Source organism: Sus scrofa, chromosome 8 (assembly GCF_000003025.6).
Source record: "Sus scrofa isolate TJ Tabasco breed Duroc chromosome 8, Sscrofa11.1, whole genome shotgun sequence".
NCBI lineage: Eukaryota > Metazoa > Chordata > Mammalia > Artiodactyla > Suidae > Sus > Sus scrofa.
The window spans coordinates 8,544,219-8,562,022 of NC_010450.4; positions in this window are offsets into that span (position 1 = coordinate 8,544,219).

Here is a 17,804-nt window from a genome sequence, read left to right on the forward strand (position 1 = left end):
CCCCTTAAAGAGAAAGTTCCCACAGGTTGGGCTCCCTTGGCATCAGGCTCTCTTCCACTGTGTATCTTGCCCACTAGACTTTAACTTCCACTTGCGCAAAGACTGTATAGAATTTTCCTTATTCCTGTACACCTTGCCTGCCACATCACCTGGCATTTTGTAGGGACTCAAATCTTTGCTTGCTAACTGCATGAATGAGTAAATGCTTGAGTGAACAAATGAATGCCTACATTTCTTTTTTCAAGGGTCATAAACTATAAGTTGTGTTAAACCCTTTGCTAAAGGAACACTTTCAGGAATTAGAAACACGGGTTCTAAGAAGAAGAGACTAGACTTTTTCTTGCTGGCATTCCCTTCATTTTTCTTTCCTGGTGGTCCCTTGGATCCCAGCCATTGGAAGCCCTGGTGCCAATTTGTCTCACATTAAGAATTGATGTGCTCCATAAACTACCCGTAATGGACTCGAATGTGGCTCTCGGGCTTTCGTGTTCACTGTGAGAACCTCCTGCTCTGCTTACATAGCATCTTTATTATCCGCGTGGAGTCATGGAGTCCCCACATCAGGAAAAGCTAGATGTTTCCTCCTCAGAGACAGATATTTGACTCTATTGCTGCTCAAACATGACTTTTCTACTTGAAGTATCGGAGAGATTTGCCACTGCATTTCTTATCTCAAAACACCAGGAAAGAATTTCCCATACATCAATTTAGCAAATATGTCTTGAGGGCCTCATATAGTCTCAGACTTCAGTGGACCTGGAGAGACCGTCTAGTCAAACTTCCTTATTTCACCGAGAAAATCACAGAACCTCGAGAGGCTCCTGACCTCAAATCCATTAAATAATTTTCTATGCATGAATATAAAAATGTGTAGTACGCTCTCCCAATCTTCAACAAGAAAGAGGTCCAACGATAAATAGGCAGCAATAACATATTTTGACTAACTAACACAGTGCCTGGTATATAGTAAGCATATAATAATATCCTCTTAAATAAGTGAATGATTAGGTGAATAAATGAACATGTCAATCAGTTAAAGAATGCAATATAATATTGTACCTACAAGAGTTTATATTTATGTGACTATTCATTAAAACTGCTTCCCTTATCTAAATATTAGGTTGATGAGAAAAAGACAGTTTGTTATTTGCTAACTATTGGAGCTCCCATGTTTCTCAGAGTACATGGAACACAGAACAGTTGGTCCTAGTTATTTATAGATTCTATATTTGCAAATTTACCTATTCCATACAATTTATCTGTAATCCTCAAACCATTATTATTGTTATTCATGGAACTTTGGTCAGTCACCGACATGCATAAAGTGGCCACAAATTTTAGTTGCTTGGCACACAAGTTCCCAGTTGAGGTCAAACAAGGTGACCCTATGCCTTCTTGTCTCAGCTCTTACACTATAAACAAATATCCTTTTCACATTTAGGAAAAGCTATTGTGATGTCCCAGATTACACAATTTCAAAGGTTTTATTGGTGATTTCACTGTTTATATGCCCCCCAGTGTAGTGTTGAAATGTTGTCAAGGGTCCCTTAGTGCGAGAAGCCTGTGATGGGCTTTACAGACAGAACACTTGTCTTAGATAAGCTTCATTCAGGTGTGAATTACAGTAATGTTGGCTGTGAGTTCAATGGTGATGAAGCAATAATATATATATATACACACACACATATATATAAATATATATATACATATATATAAATATATATATACATATATATATACATATATATAATTAGATGCCCTTAAATGGAATAGCACATAAAACAAGATTATGTATTGATTGGTTGGTGAAAATGAAACCAGAGGCTTGCAGGAACCTAATGCTGTATTTCCTCTGGGAGCAATAGCAGAGGAATTCGGTGATTGTGTTACTTTTAAACAACGTAACTACAAAGAATATTGAGTATCAACTGTATAGGTTCAATGAGTATAGAAGGGAGAGAGAGAGGAAGGAAGGAAGGAAAGAAGGAGGGAAGGAGGGAAGGGAAGAAAGAGGAAAGGAAGGAAGGAGGAAAGGAGGAAGAAAGCTCATGCTAGGTGGGAGAGAAAAATCTCTCCATTTAGTCATTCTAGTTGCCTTTTAGGGAAGCAGATTCTACGTGCTTTGGACAGTAGAGAACTCATCCTGCGGCTTTTAAACAAAGCTTCTGAGGAATCCTAAAATACCAACCACCAGGGAGATGTTTATCTGAGAGCTTAGGTGGGGGCTGAGAAAACAAACACCTTGAATGTGTTTGGTGTTAGGGTGGAAGGCACCAGGTCCTCCTCGATCGACTTGTGGAGTCCCTGCCTCCACTCGCCGCCCCCCGTATCTAAGAAGACCTGAACTTAGACCCTGAGTGGAAGGGGAAAGTGTGTGCTGTTTGTACAGCTGAAAACAAGATGAAAAACCCCAGGCCCCCTCTCACACCCCATTAGGCCCTGAAGTCCATGGAGTGTTGCACTCAACACATAAACACTCTGCTTGGGGAAGCCGTGGTCCGGGTGTGAGAGGGCGCGACGGCGTCTTGGGGAAGAACAATGGCATCTCTGTGAGAGGCAAGCATCCGCCTCCAGCAGCCCCTGCCCCAGGAGGCATTAATCACGACCCCCACCTGTGTGCTTCAGGAAACCCCCACGGCCTTTGGGGACTGATGACGGGACAACAGGTAAGAGGATAGCCAATCAGAAAATAAACACTCTTGGACCAAGGAGTGAACATCCCTCTTTTCCTCTCCAGGGTGGCAGAGGGAGAGAAAAAGAAAGTTAGGGCACATGATAACTGGGCTCCAATCTAAGCTCCCAGCATAGCTGGTGTGGCACTGAGTAGCTGAGAAAGGTCTCTGGCTTTCTGCGGCCCTACTCTCATAGTTCCTAGGAGGATGGTGGATGTGACTGTTTGGGTTCTGCAACACGGACAAGAACATATGGAAAGCCACTTGTGAGCTATGATTGACCAAGAATTGACTACCGTGCCTGCTTACGTCAATCCCTGGCCTCAGCAGGGCGGTTACATTTATCCAGACGTGGACACGAGACATGGAGAGGAGATGTGTACTCCTTTGTCACATCCCTCCCCTGCACATTGTTCCCGCCCTTTATAAGCAGAAGGACTCCTGACAATCGCTGCTGATGCCACCCTGGGCTCAACCCTTTCATTCTGTATGCCATAAGGAATCTCTCTTGCTCTCCTGACTTGGCCTTGTGCATCCCTCCCTCAGCAAACCTAACATACTCCTCTGCCCATTGCTATCTGCCTGATATTTTCTCCTACCACATATGCTTTCTCCAGGGATATTCTTACCTTTCTAGGAAAAACCTCCCAGGTCCTGTTCTCAGAGAAGCCTTTTCATTTTCCCAGCCTACGCCTAGTGTTTCACACCCTTCTCGGTATCCCCTCTGCAGGCCATAATAACACTTTTATTAAAGGACTTTTTCATGGCATATTGGAATTTACATGCCTGCATTTACCCTTTGCTTTTCAGTAGATGGTCATGTCTTTCCACTTTCTAAGTTAATACAGATTATGAGAGTGGAGCCTCTAGTTTATCACCTTAATCTCTGCAAACACAATTCTACAGGTACACTCATTGTGTTTGCAGCTATTATGGGTTAATTGTGTCCCTCTGAAAGATGCTGGAATCTTAACCCCTGGTCCCTACAAACCTGACTTGCCTGGTTGTTTTGTCTTTGCAGATGCAATCAGGTTGAGAGGAAGTGATACTAGGTTAAGATGGGGCCCTAAATCCAAAGAATGGTATTGTTTTTTTCCCTTTTTTTTTCCTTTCCCTATTTTGGTCACACCCAAGGCATATGGAAGTTCCTGGGCCAGGGATTCAATCCAAGCCCCATCTGTGACCTATCCCACAGCTGCAGCAATGCCGAATCCTTTATCCACTGCAGCACAGTGGGAATTGCAGTGAATGGTATTCTTATAAGGAGAAGAAGATTTGGAGATTGCTGTGGACTGTGGAGATTTGCTCTGTCCTCTCCAAATTCAGATGTTCAAACCATAATTTCCCTACATGATGGCATTGGGATGGGACCTTTGGAATATAATCATGGTGCCTTCCTGATGAGATGAATTCCTTCTAAGAAAAGGCACCAGAGAGCTTTCTCTCTCTTTCTCTTTGTAAACACAAAGACATCATCTGTGCACATAACTAAATAATGACCACCTACAAGCCAAGAAGAGTCCTCAAAATGAAACCTTCCCCACTGGCACCTTGATCATGAAACTGGAACATTTTACATCAATTATACTTTGGTAAAAAATCCTTATCACTATTGTTTAATAATAAAGAAATCAACATGCTAAAAAAGAAAGAAATTCCCAGATGCTAGAACTATAATTTCTAGTGTTTAAGGTACCCAGGCTATGGTATTTTGTAATAGCGGCCTGAAATAAGAGAGAAACACAGGAAAATACACAGAAGGAAGAAATCCATGTGAAGATAGTGGTAGAAGACGGAGTGATGTCACTATAAACCAGGTATTTCCAAAGATTGCTAGCAACCACCAGCAGGTCAAAAGCGACCGGGAGGAATGATTTGCTAGATCTTCAGCAGAGTGTGGTCTTGCTAACGCCTTGATTTCTGACTCCTAGTCTCCAAAACCGTGAAGGGATCATGTTTTGTCATTTTAAGCAACCCAATTTATGACAACGATAGGAACTAGGGCAAAGGTATGTCCCTTTTCATTCTTCTTGATTTGACTGACCTTTGGCTCCTCCCTGTTTTCCTCTGGGATACAGGAATAGAACCTGATTGAACATTTCCCTCTCTACCAGCCCCTTCCCTGTAGCTGATGTAAATGTTCCAGTCTCCTACATTTAAAGCAACATTAGAAATGCTCTTCTGGGACTCGAAGTCCCTGTCTAGAAAAAAATAACCTCTCCTTTTCTCACAACTAAATTTCTCAGTATGAGTCTGCTCTTGCTGCCAGTCCTCAAATCCTATTCACTCTCCATCCTACATGGAAGTCACTTGGCAAAAATCATGACTTACCAAACTCCATCCTTTCTTTGCAACCTTTAGCCTACTCTGCTGCATGGGTTAAAATCTACCCATATCTCTTTTTGTCCTAATCTGTTTGGGTGGTTATCACAAAATACTACATACTGGGTAGTTTATAAACCACGGAAATTTGTTTCTCATAGTTTCAGAGGCTGGGGATTTGAGACAAGAGTAGCAGCATGGTCCATCAGGTGAGGACCCTGTTTCTAGACACAGACGTCTTGTGCACTCACACAGGGGAAGGGGCATGGGAGTTCTGTGGGGTCTCTTTTGTAAGAGCACTGATACAATTCGTGAGGGATCCAGCCTCAGGACCTAGTTACCTCCCAAAGGCCCCACATACCAATACGATCATCACGGCAGGTTAGGATTTCAACATATGAATGTGGGGCGCCACAAACATCCAAGCCATAGCACTTTCCCGTGGCTTCTGTGATAGAACTTTATTCAATTTGCCTCTAAGTTCATTTCTTTCTCAGTTTCCTGGCGAACCCTCTTTCCTCTAACGTACCCTTATTTGTTCATAGGACAGTGTTCTGACCTCAGTCCTCTTCACGTTTTCCTTCACATACTCTCCTTAATCAATTCCATCTACGGGACATCTTCAATGATCATCTGTTGAGTAGTCCTTAGAGGTCTCTCCTGAACAGGCTTTCTCGTTTGTTTCAATATGCATAAGCTGAGAATGTTCCAAATCTCTAGGTTCTAATTTGTCTTGACGAACGAGGTGAACGTTAGATTCACTCACCTCTTCCTGCGTTTTACTACAAGCAATCAGGAGGAACCAGGCTGTTTCCTCTGCGCTTTGCTTGGAGAGTTCCCCATCTGATATCCAGTTGCACTGACCGCAGTTTCAACCTTCAACACCAGCTCTTGGACAGAATTCATCCAAGTGCTGTGCCACTTGACAACAAGGATGGTCCTTCCTCCATGTCCAAATGTGTGTTCCTTACTTCTGTCTGAGACATCATCAGAAAGGTCTTTATTGTTCATATTTTGCAACAGTCTATGCAGGATTACTTAGGCATTTTTGCAGAAGATTGAGGCTTTCTCTACAGCTCCCCTCTTTCCTTTTTGGGCCTTTTCCAGAACCATCCTTAATGATGCACTGATAGAAATATATGCTTTCACAAGCTTGCACCCCAAGATTCTTCTAACTTCTATCCATTACTCAGTTCCAAAGCTTCTTCCATGTCTTTCGGTATTTGTTACAGCAGCACCTCATTTCTTCATATCAATTTCTATTTCAATATGTTTAGGCTTCCTTAACAGAATACCATTGGCTGAGTAGCTTAAACAACAGAGATTTATTTATCACAGTTCTGGAGGCTGGGAAGTCCAAGATCAAGGCATTAGCAGATGTGATGTCTGATGAGGGCCAGCTTGCTCATTTATGGATGGCAGTCTTTTCACTGTGTCTTCACATGGACAAAGGGGAAAGGAATCTCTCTGTGGTCTCTTTTATAAGGGCACTAATCTTGTTCTTGAGAACATGATCTAATCACCTTCAGAGGCCCCAACTCCCCAAATCATGATATTGACAGAATTCCAATATGTGAATTTGAGGTTTGGGCAGGGGAGACATTCAGCCTATAGACATTCAGTGCTATTTATTCAAAAAAAAAAAAGCTTTGTTTTGGGCACTATTAAATTCCTAGAATATAAATACATTAAATACCATGTGACATTGTATGCTCTTCTGAAGAAAATGAGCTCATGAAGAAACATCAGTGCAGTGCAATAAATATTAGATAAAGTAGGAGCACAGAAAAGGGAGACATGAGAAGCAAAATATAAATAACTGCAAAGATGCATAAGTGTCTCTTATGGATAGAATATTTGATGCTTGCATTTGCATATGTTAGCTAATTAGTGAGAGAAAAGATCATAATGACATGTGATCTTTCAGCTGGCCATGACTTTGGTCATTGTTCATTCTAGCTTGCTCTTCTAGAAGTGAACAATTTCTTGGTCTGGAATAGGCTTGGATAAGTGTTATGGAAGAGCTGAAACTGACCAAAAACTTGACATCTTCCTCAGACCTGAATAGGCTTAAAAGTGGAAAAGGTTATTATGGAAGAATTCCATGCAGTAAGAGATTACATTCAATAAAACCTCTATCACTCTAAATTTAACCATCTTTTTAAAAAAAAAGTTCTTAAAAAAATAAAATCCTGTATTATTAACTAGCATTTTAAAACTTACCACTTGACCTTCCTGGCATTCTTAGAGGTCTCCTAGCTTTTTTTTTTAAGCAGTCATTATATTATATTAATTATATTATATTATTACATTATAAAGCGTCAGTAATCTAAAACTATTCCTACATAATTAAAAATCTTACAAAATGGGAAATGATTAACTGTATCAGATTTTCCAAAATGTGCACTGATTCTTTTTAGTGAAAAAAGTTTGCATCAGGAATAAATTCAAACACTTGTGGTTAGATACTTCATTAGACTAGTAACAGTAACTTGGATTTCAATCATAGCAAAATTGGCACATATAGGAATTCTTCACAGAGAATGGAAAAAATTTAACCTTTTAAACAACCACCACTTGAGCTCAAGAGCACAGCCTTCTCTTTGATAACCCCAAAGGAAGATCTCATTCCTTATCATCTATAAATCACAACTAATACTTAGCATCCTTAACAAGCCAGCTCAGACCCTACAGTTGTTCTGCTTATCCACTGGTTTTTATCTTCAGTTCTTGCTCTCAACACAGTGATCAGCTGTGGTCAGACTAACACACCCAGTCTCTCTCAGCACAATGGACAAAATGCAAACCACCCTAAACCCAAACAAACTAGCCTGAGATGCCACAATACTAGGACAGAACTTCCACATGCTAAGTTCACTGGATGCACCAAGCCCTTAAATCCTACTTAAAGATTTTTGTAGAAATCAAGAATATCTTCCTGCATGAGATGTGAGAAAAGCACTGTGTTTCCTTTTAAATCTCTCACAAAAAAAAATGTAATTTTCATAAAGAACAGCCTCAGAAGTTCATCCAAAACAACTTTTGCTTTAATCGACTCAAAATTAACTTGTATTTTGGAGACAGCCGTTCCCAATGATTTACAAATAAAATCACTGCCAACCATATTATTTGCTTAACAAATGGCTCAAATGCAGAAAGGAAAATTTAATACAATTTGGTAAACTGTTTTTGAAACAGTACATTAAAAAATGCAAAACCCTAAGAAACAGTGTACCAAGTACACTATGTACGATATACCTCTTTGATTTGAAGTGGTGAGAATTTCCAAGAAACCCAATCCCTGTTTTTCAGAATGATTTGCATTTTAATCTTCCGCATATTTTGTGAATTATGAGGAAGGGGCTTTAGACTGTTCTCAGCTAGGATGGACAATAGCACTTTGCTATGGAAGAAGTCTTTCTAAAACCCAAAGTCTAGGAGTTAATGAAACTGACTAGGATCCATGAAGATGCAGGTTCGATCCCTGGACTTGCTCGTGGGTTAAGGATCCGGGACTGCCATGAACTGTGGTGTAGGTCGCAGACATGGCTCAGATCCACAGAGTTGCTGTGGCTCTGGTGTAGGCTGGCACCTACAGCTCCAATTCGACCCCTAGCCCGGGAAACTCTGTATGCCGCAGGTGCGGCTCTAAAAGACAAAAAAACTAGAAGACCAAAGAAAAAAAAAAAAAACCCAAAACCCTGAAGTCTATTTGCTGAATTCTGGTGTGCCTGTCTTAACCTCCCTCACATAAAAGTACTTGGCTCAGTGGAGTTCCCGCTGTGGCGCAATGGGGATTGGTGGCGTCTTGGGAGTGCTGGGACATAGGTCGGATCCCCGACGATGGCACAGTGGGTTATGGATCCGGCATTGCTGCAGCTGCAGCTTAGGTCACAACTGTGGCTCAGATCTGATCCCTGGCCTGGGAACTCCATATGCCATGGGATGGCCAAATAAGAAAAAAATATGTATATACTTAAATGTATCAACAATTTGTGCAGCTGGATTGATTATCTAATGCACTCCATTGTACATTAAACTCGATGTTCTGGAGAAGCAGTTGAAAGCCAAAAGTGGACATTTTCCTGAGTCCTTATTTGGAAGGAAAATCTGCTTTTGAATATTGAAGCAACTAAATATCACATTGTCATTTACACTATTTAATATATTTTCTCCTTTTTTATATCAAATAAAGTCAGATTTGCATTTTCTGAGGGATTTTTTTCCGCAACCTATACAGTATTTTGAAAAAGACTTATTATATTCTTTTAAATCATCCTTGAACACACTCTTCCACTGGATACTTTGGTTAACAGAGATGATGATATATTTTCTCAAGTATATGATACACTTGAGCATTAGCCATCTGGGGTAGATGAACAGCGAGGCTTTCTTGGGCTTCTGAGAGAGAGGTCTTCTGACTTTTATGAACATAAGCCAGGTTTTCTCTCTCCTCCAAGTCATGAATGAGAATCCTGCACCCCAGGCTATTGACAGGCATATTATAATCATGGGAGAATTTGCCTTAGGACAGAATCAATGACAGATTTTGATGATACCATTAAATGCTGGACTGACCAGTCTTGAAGCCCACACACCTCTGAAGTCCTTCTCATCTGAATTTATGTTTCCATAATGTTCAGAATAATTCAAGTTTAAATTTCTATTATTTGCTGCCAAGAGCACTCCAATAGACACTCTTGCTTTTCCTGTCTATTTTTACATCAAACCCTAAAATGGGAAAAGCTGCAAGACTCCAGCCCTCTCAAAAATATGGAGTAGAATTCTATGTTGTTCTCATTTCCCACTGACTCCTCTGATAAGAGGAGCAGTGAATATCTAGGTGGAGATTTAACCTGAGTGAATGTCAGATCTGACATTCACAGTCTCTTCTTCGCTGATGGGGAAAGGGAGGCCTCTGTTCACACTGTTAATGTAAGATACGGTATGAGCAGGTGTCTGCTCCCTCTTCAGGCAGCTTAGCTCCCATGTGCCCCACTGAAGAGCAGATAGAAGAAAGTAGAGAAGGCCCCACAGTGCCTAATCAAGCTTGACCAGCAACAAAACAGGTGTTACACATTTTTTTGTGCCTTAGATACAAGAGTACAGTCACAATTAGTTCAGAATCAAGGAGGATTAATTAACACCTTCAATACCTGGCAAGAGTGGTTATGTCTGAGTACTAGGGGTAGGGGTAGTTACCTGCTTTCCAAAATAATAATAATAATAATAATAATAATAATAATGAACTTTTATATAGCAGGACTGTCCTAAGTATTTTACGCCTGTTGTCTGTAATCTCCACAAAATTAGATAGGTAGATATATAGATAGATATAGATACGTATACATAGATGAGCTAAGATTCAAACATTGAGTAGTTTACTGATCATAAACAACACTTAGTTTAGAATCAAGATCCATGTAATTCCAAGACGTTTTTCTTACTCTAATAGAAAAGGTTTGTAGGTTTGCCATGTATTTAGTTTGTGCCTCTGACTTGACATAGCCAAAAAAAAAAAAAAAAAAAAAAAAAAATCCTACCTTTCGTGGAAATACTGATTGGATCTTTCTTTGTTATGACTTATTCAAAGTCTACATATTAGATGGCATACTTTTCCTGAAACAGACTGTGCACCTGTTCTACATATGTTAGCCATTTCTTTCCAAGAATATTGCAATTTTCCAGAGAAATTGCCCTGGCAGAGGCACAGAATCTTGTCACAAAGGGTATGATAAAGGCCATGGGATACAGGCTCCAGAGAAAAGGTCTTCCATCACCCGGTAGCCAAGAGTAATCCACATGAAGCAGCACAATTGCAATATGTTTCTAGGGGTTTGCACATTCTTCACCCAGTCCACAAATGTATCCTGATGAGGTTCAAGATTTGCAGTCAAAGTCTGATGATTAGAGCTCTAATCTACCATCCATCACAAGATATGACTGGCAGGAGCCACATATATTATTTTCTCCCTCTGGAAAACTGATTTTATGGCCTTATGACCCTAATTTTAAGGGTATTGGTGAGGATTATTTAAAATAATAAATATATAAAATCAAGTGACATGGCATAATTAAAATTTACATTGATTGCCGTCTTTCGTGTCTTACAAAAGATTAATTTAAAGACCTTCTAATTCAACTTCATATTATTAATTTGAGAAGGTATAAGGAAATAGGAATAAGCAAAGTAGACAGGTAGATAAATAACAAATGTAATACACTAGAAATAAATAATTCATTAAAATCATAAAATGAGATATTTATCCCTTCTTTAGGTTGTTTATAATCCTATAACATTTAAAACAATAGGAAATATTAAAATGGAAAATAATATGATTATTTATATATGTAAATAATATGCACACAGAGAGAGAAAGAAAGAAAAGATATGTGAATTTAGCTAAATAGCTAGATGATAAATAGATACATAGATACTACCCCATTAGGTAGACAGACTTATAGACAGACAGGTAACTAACTATAGGCTTAGCAGCTTTTCTTCTGCACTCTCTCATCTCCACACAATCTCCACTAGGCCACTTGGATTGCAACTGTTTATATACATCTCTCTAAATCCATCATGTTTCAGTTATCTTACACAAAGGGATGATGTGGTAAATAATTTGTAGTCAAAGAAAAATAATTTTTAGTCGAATTTATTTTTTTATGGCCACATATGGAAGTTCCCAGGCCAGGGATTAAATCTAAACTGCAGTGACAGCCTACACTGCAGCTGCGGCAATGCTGGAGACTTTATTAATCCACAGCACCAAGGTGGGGATTGAACCCAGGGCTCCACAGCAACCCAAGTCCTTGTAGTTGGATTCCTAACCCACTTCGCCACAGCAGAAACTCCCCAAACTAAATTTTAAGGTGATGTTTAGTGTGGATTTTGTACAGATGATAAAAACAAAATATTGTGACATACCAATGCAGACTTCTAGAAAAATAGAGCTGAGAATAAAAAAAAAAGTATCAACAGATGGTAGAAAAATAGAATTTTTTTTAAATACAGAACTAGAAAGATTTTTCTGATTTGTATTTCATCAGCTCCTGGTACTCTTGATAAAATCCCATGATGTCATATTCATAATTTGATGCAGATGTCATCCTTGTTTGCTGAAATATAAACAATATATAATACTTTCTCCATATTTTAGCTTCATACATTCCTAAAACTTCCTTTTGTAATTGCTTACATAAATTCCAAGTTAAAGAAATGGACTGGAAAGACATCTTGGACTGGCTAGCCCTTACGTAAAAATTTCAGACAAGAATTTGGAGCCAGATGTCAAGAATTACCTTATGTAGAATTCTTTCTTAGCCAGGCTTTCATCCATCCAGGTGTGGTATACAAGAAAATATTAATGTTACTTCAATATTGTTTGCATGCATTATAAAACTCTCTAGTGCAAGGAAAGGTTTAGTAAATTTATAGCCATTGCCATTCTGGGCTTGAATGTTACTGCTATATTCATATTCAGTTAAAAAAACATATTCCCTGTGTATGCACATTGCACAGGTTAAACGAGTTTCTGCCTCCACTACAATATTTGCCACACTCTCCATCTATACATCTCTATGCATCTATCAAATTGATTGGATTAAAATTAAACTCAACTAATCATTAAGAGATGCAGGGGATGCAATGGGATGCAACAGAATATACTGTTGCTTTTTGTTGAATAATGATTTTATCCATCTATTAATTCAGAAAACAGAGACCTATAAAGGCCATGAGACCAATGTTACTAAAATGCTACTAAGTGTCAGGCACTTGGGTGCTTTGTAGATAAATGATATGAAAGATAAATATTGGCCTAGCAAAACAATGTAGATTGATGCACTCTCTTTATAACAGATTCAAACTATTGCATTTGGAATGGATACGCAATGAGATCCTGCTGCATAGCACAGGGAACGGTATCTAATCACTTGTGATGGAACATGATGGAGGATAATATGAAAAAAAAGGAATGTGTATAAATGTATAGCTGGGTCACTCTTTGTACGGCAGAAATTGACAGAACATTGTAAATCAACAGTAAAATAAAAACTAAAAAAAAAAACACATAGTAAAACATGATTTCTTAGGAGTATGTACAAAAAAAAAAAAAAAAAAGGAAGGACTTTTTTTTCCCCATGGCCTTGTCTTTTCTCCTTTGTTAGGCATCAGCTTCATTGAAGATGGGGAGTTTGTATTATTCAACTTTGTTTCTCAGCATAAAAAGTATTAAACTTTTTTGAAATGTGTTTTTCCTGTGTGTGCCTGGATGTACAATGGCAGGGTGATACAGGAAACAAAAAATTAAACCTTTGTATGTATTTCCTTATGTATGTGAGTGAATACAGAGGGGGATAGGAAGGTTGGCAGAGGGGTGGGGAGTAAGGAGACAGATGTGTCATAGATACAAGAAGTCAGTGTGACATCAAGTAAAAGGCCAGCCGAAGAGTAAGAAATCCAAGATTTGTCCCACAGACGGAGCAAAGCAAATTTTCTCTTTGCATCTCAACTTTATCACCTAAATCAATCACTTCCCTGCTTATATCCCCATAATAATTATTAGGAGAATTAAGTTAGGATATATATCCTTATATTACAACACATGCAAACACACATACATAGGTAGCTATATATCTGTAACTATATAAATACTTAAGAAACTGTGGCAAAAACTGTCATCAACTAGGGGAGTTGAACTTCCATATGAAAATAAATTTCAATCCATAAGCCAAGCTGTAATCGATGGCCTCAGAAGAGAACGTCTCAGACAAAACAACCAACAGATTTTTGCATTTTTAGTCACCTTTCAAGATATTATCAGGCAGTTCTTTTAGTGTTTACACAAAAAAATAAAAGGCTTATAAAACTGTCTTTTCCAAAGAAATAGTTTTTTATCTATTTTACAAAAAAAGATTCTTACCTTGTAAAACATGAGCTCCTACTCTATTTTTTCATCCCCGAATGTCTTGGAACACAAAGTATGGATTCAGGAATATAATAATTCTTGCTAGATCTCTAAGCTGTCAGAGTCTGGAATAGTTTCCATTCCAAACTCCTAGCACCATGTTTTCAAATGCTTACCAAAAAATGCTCCCAGTATGAAATTTTGCATCCTCAAATCATTTTGAAGTAATTTGGCATTAATTAATACATGTCAGCAATACACTCACTAAGCATCCACTCTGGGTAAAGCCTAGGATGAAGCCCTTTTAGAGATGTGGTTCAAAGAGTAAACTGGGAGTTCCTGTCATGGCGCACTGGTTAATGAATCTGACTAGGAACCATGAAGTTGCAGGTTTGATCCCTGGCCTTAATCAGTGGGTTAAGGATCCCGCGTTGCCATGAGCTGTGGTGTAGGTCGCGGATGTGGCTCAGATCCCACATTGCTGTGGCTCTGGTGTAGGCCGGTGGCTACAGCTCCAATTGGACCCCTAGCTTGGGAGCATCCATATGCCGTGGGAAGGGCCCTAGAAAAAGGCAAAAAGACCAAAAAAAGAAAGAAAAAAAAAAGAGTAAACTGGATTAGAACTAAGAACTCTGTTGTCAATTTTTTTCTATAACAAAAATGGAAATCACAGATACAAAATTTCTATGTTTCAGTTTTCTTTCTCTTTTTTTGCTCTATTTTAATGGTATTGAGATATAATTCACATAACATGGAATTAATCCATGTAAAGCATATAATTCAATGCTCTTTAGTATATTTGCAGACTTGTACAAGCATCACTACAATCTAATTTTAGAACATTTCACCGCCCCCCAAAGAAACCCCATTCCTGTTGTTAGTAATCCCCCATTCTCTCTCCACTCTTCATCCACCTCGGGGAAAACACCAATCTATTTTCTGTCTTATGGGTTTGCCAATTCTGGACAATTCGTGTAAATGAAACCATTTTGCATGTGATCTTTTGTGACTGGTTGCTTTCACAGACATGTTTTCAAGGTTCACCCATATTGTACCATACAGTAAATACTTCATTCCTTTTTATAGCTAATTGTATTCCACTGTGTGAATATACCACATTCTGTTTATCTACCAAATCATTTAATGGACATTTGGGTTGTTTCCACTATTATGTAAATAGCTGCTATGAACAATTCATGTACAAAGTTTGGGGACATTTTCTATTATCTTGGGTATATACCTTGGAGTAGAATTGTTGGATCGTAGGGTAATATTTTAAAGAACTGCCAAACTGTTTTGCAAAGATGTTACACCATTTTATATACTTATCAACAATGTGCGATTTAATCTAATGTTATGTTAAATAATAAAATGTTTTTTCCTTATTTCATAATAAAATAAATTTACTCACTGACCTCCCATTACTCTGACAAAGCTTCAATTATTCTGATATTTGTTTTTAAAATAATATCCTTTTTGTTACTTTTAATTTTTTCTATATTGTGTCTTTAATTACCCCTATTATCCAGCTTTCATTTTTGAGACAATTTTTTCATTGTTTGGGGTTTAAACATATTAATCAATAGTCAAAGCAACTTATAACACTTTGACCCTTTGGCTATATTGAGATTTTGTTGTGGTCAATTTTTGTAAACAATCCAATCTGTGTATTTTAGAAGTGAATGGTATTTTTTCTTAATGAGCTATAGACATTCTTAGAAAAGTGTTAACTCCCTATTAGTAACAGTGTAATTTCTTCTCCTGCTCTTAACCTCAGTATTAGCAACAGTATAAATTCTCCTCCCACTCTCTATTCATAAGTTTATTGGGAAGATTTATGCACTAACTTATACATGGTTTGGGGGAAAAAAGACTGGCATATTGAACAAAAATTGAATATCATTAGCTATTTTTATCCAGTCACATTAACGTTAAAATCTCCTTTTACAAGTCTATCTCTGTTAGAAAAGGGAACCCTCCTGAACTACTAGTGGGAATGTAAACTGGTGCAACTACTATGGAAAACAGTACGGAGGTTCCTCAAAAAACTGAAAATAGAGTTGCTCTATGACACAGAAATCCCACTCCTGGGCATCCATCCAGACAAAACTATAATTTGAAAAGATCCATGCACCCTCATGTTCACAGCAGCACTATATACAGTAGCCAAGACATGGAAACAACAACCTAAATGTCCACTGACAGATGAATGGATAAAGAAGTGAGTATATACATATATACTCCACACACACACTGGAATATTACTCAGCCATAAATGAAAGAAAATAATGCCACAATAATATCTGAAGTAACATGGATGGACTTAGAAATTGTCATACTAAGTAAAGTAAGTTAGACAGAGAAAGACAAGTACCACATGATACCACTTACCTATGGAGTCTAAAAGACGACATACGTGGAGTTCCCGTCGTGGTGCAGTGGTTAACGAATCCGACTAGGAACCATGAGGTTGCGGGTTTGGTCCCTGCCCTTGCTCAGTGGGTTAACGATCCGGCGTTGCCGTGAGCTGTGGTGTAGGTCTCAGATGCGGCTCGGATCCTGCGTTGCTGTGGCTGTGGTGTAGACTGGCGGCAACAGCTCCGACTCGACCCCTAGCCTGGGAACCTCCACATGTCGCGGGAGCGGCCCAAGAAATAGCAAAAAAAGACCAAAAAAAATAAAATAAAATAAAATAAAAAAGTAAAAGACGACATACGTGGACATATCTGTGAAATAAATAGACTCACAGACATAAGAGAACAGACTTGTGATTGCCAAGTGGGAAAGTGGTTGTGGAGGGAAATAGTAAGAGTTCGAAATTAGCAGATGCAAGCTATTGTATATAGGATGGATAAACAACAAAATCCTACTGCATAACACAGGGAACAATATTCAATATCCTGTGATAAACCATAATGGAAATATATATATATATATATATATATATGAAATAAATTACTATATATATCTGAATCACTTTTCTGTGCAGTAGAAATTAACACTACATTGTATATCAGCTACACTTCACTAAAATAAAATTAGAAAAATTTCTATCCCTGTTGATTTCTTCTCAGGGCTCTAAAATAGTTCACTCATGTATTCTGATTATGTACTATTTAACTTATATTTACTCATGTCGAAACTTCATAGCTGAATACCTTTCATCTTAATTTAATAATGGTAGAATGATAGTAATACTGTTAATTTAATTCTAACTTGTCTGACTCTAATGTTAACACTTTTACTTTCTTTTTGTTTCATGCTTGTGTGAAAATAGAACTTCTTTTGTTTTCAAAATATCTTTCTAAACCACTTTGATCATGTCAATATTTCTAAGCAAATACTGTTTGATTTTATTTTTAATCCATCCTAAAAATTAACGTCAGCTGACAGGATAACTTAGATTAATAATCTTTATTATTGTGACAATTTGCTATCTGTTACGTCATTTTATGTTATTCCATTTTTGCTTTTCTGATAATCATTTATACCATGCAATTTACTGAATGGATATTAAAATTTTCATATGACTTGAAATTGTATTTTTACTCTATTGTGTAAGTCAAAACAAATTTAGAAAAGGCAAATAAACAAAAAGGGATTTTTTTTACATTTATAATCTAAAATTTTACTGTCTGTGGAAACAGCTATTGAGGATATGCATCAAATATATTTATTGCAAGCTTCTAGCAGTTGGGAATGAAGGGTAAATTTAGAATTTCCCATGAAAATGCTGACAGACACTCTTAAAAGAGTCATTTTCATGGAAATTATATATCATGACCACCTCAATAATTTATTTTCGATTTGACTCTTTTATGATAGTTTTCACAGAGATCTGGGGTGGTCAGCTCACTGTCTCCCACTGGCACTTCAGTTCTTGGTTCACAACAAGGAT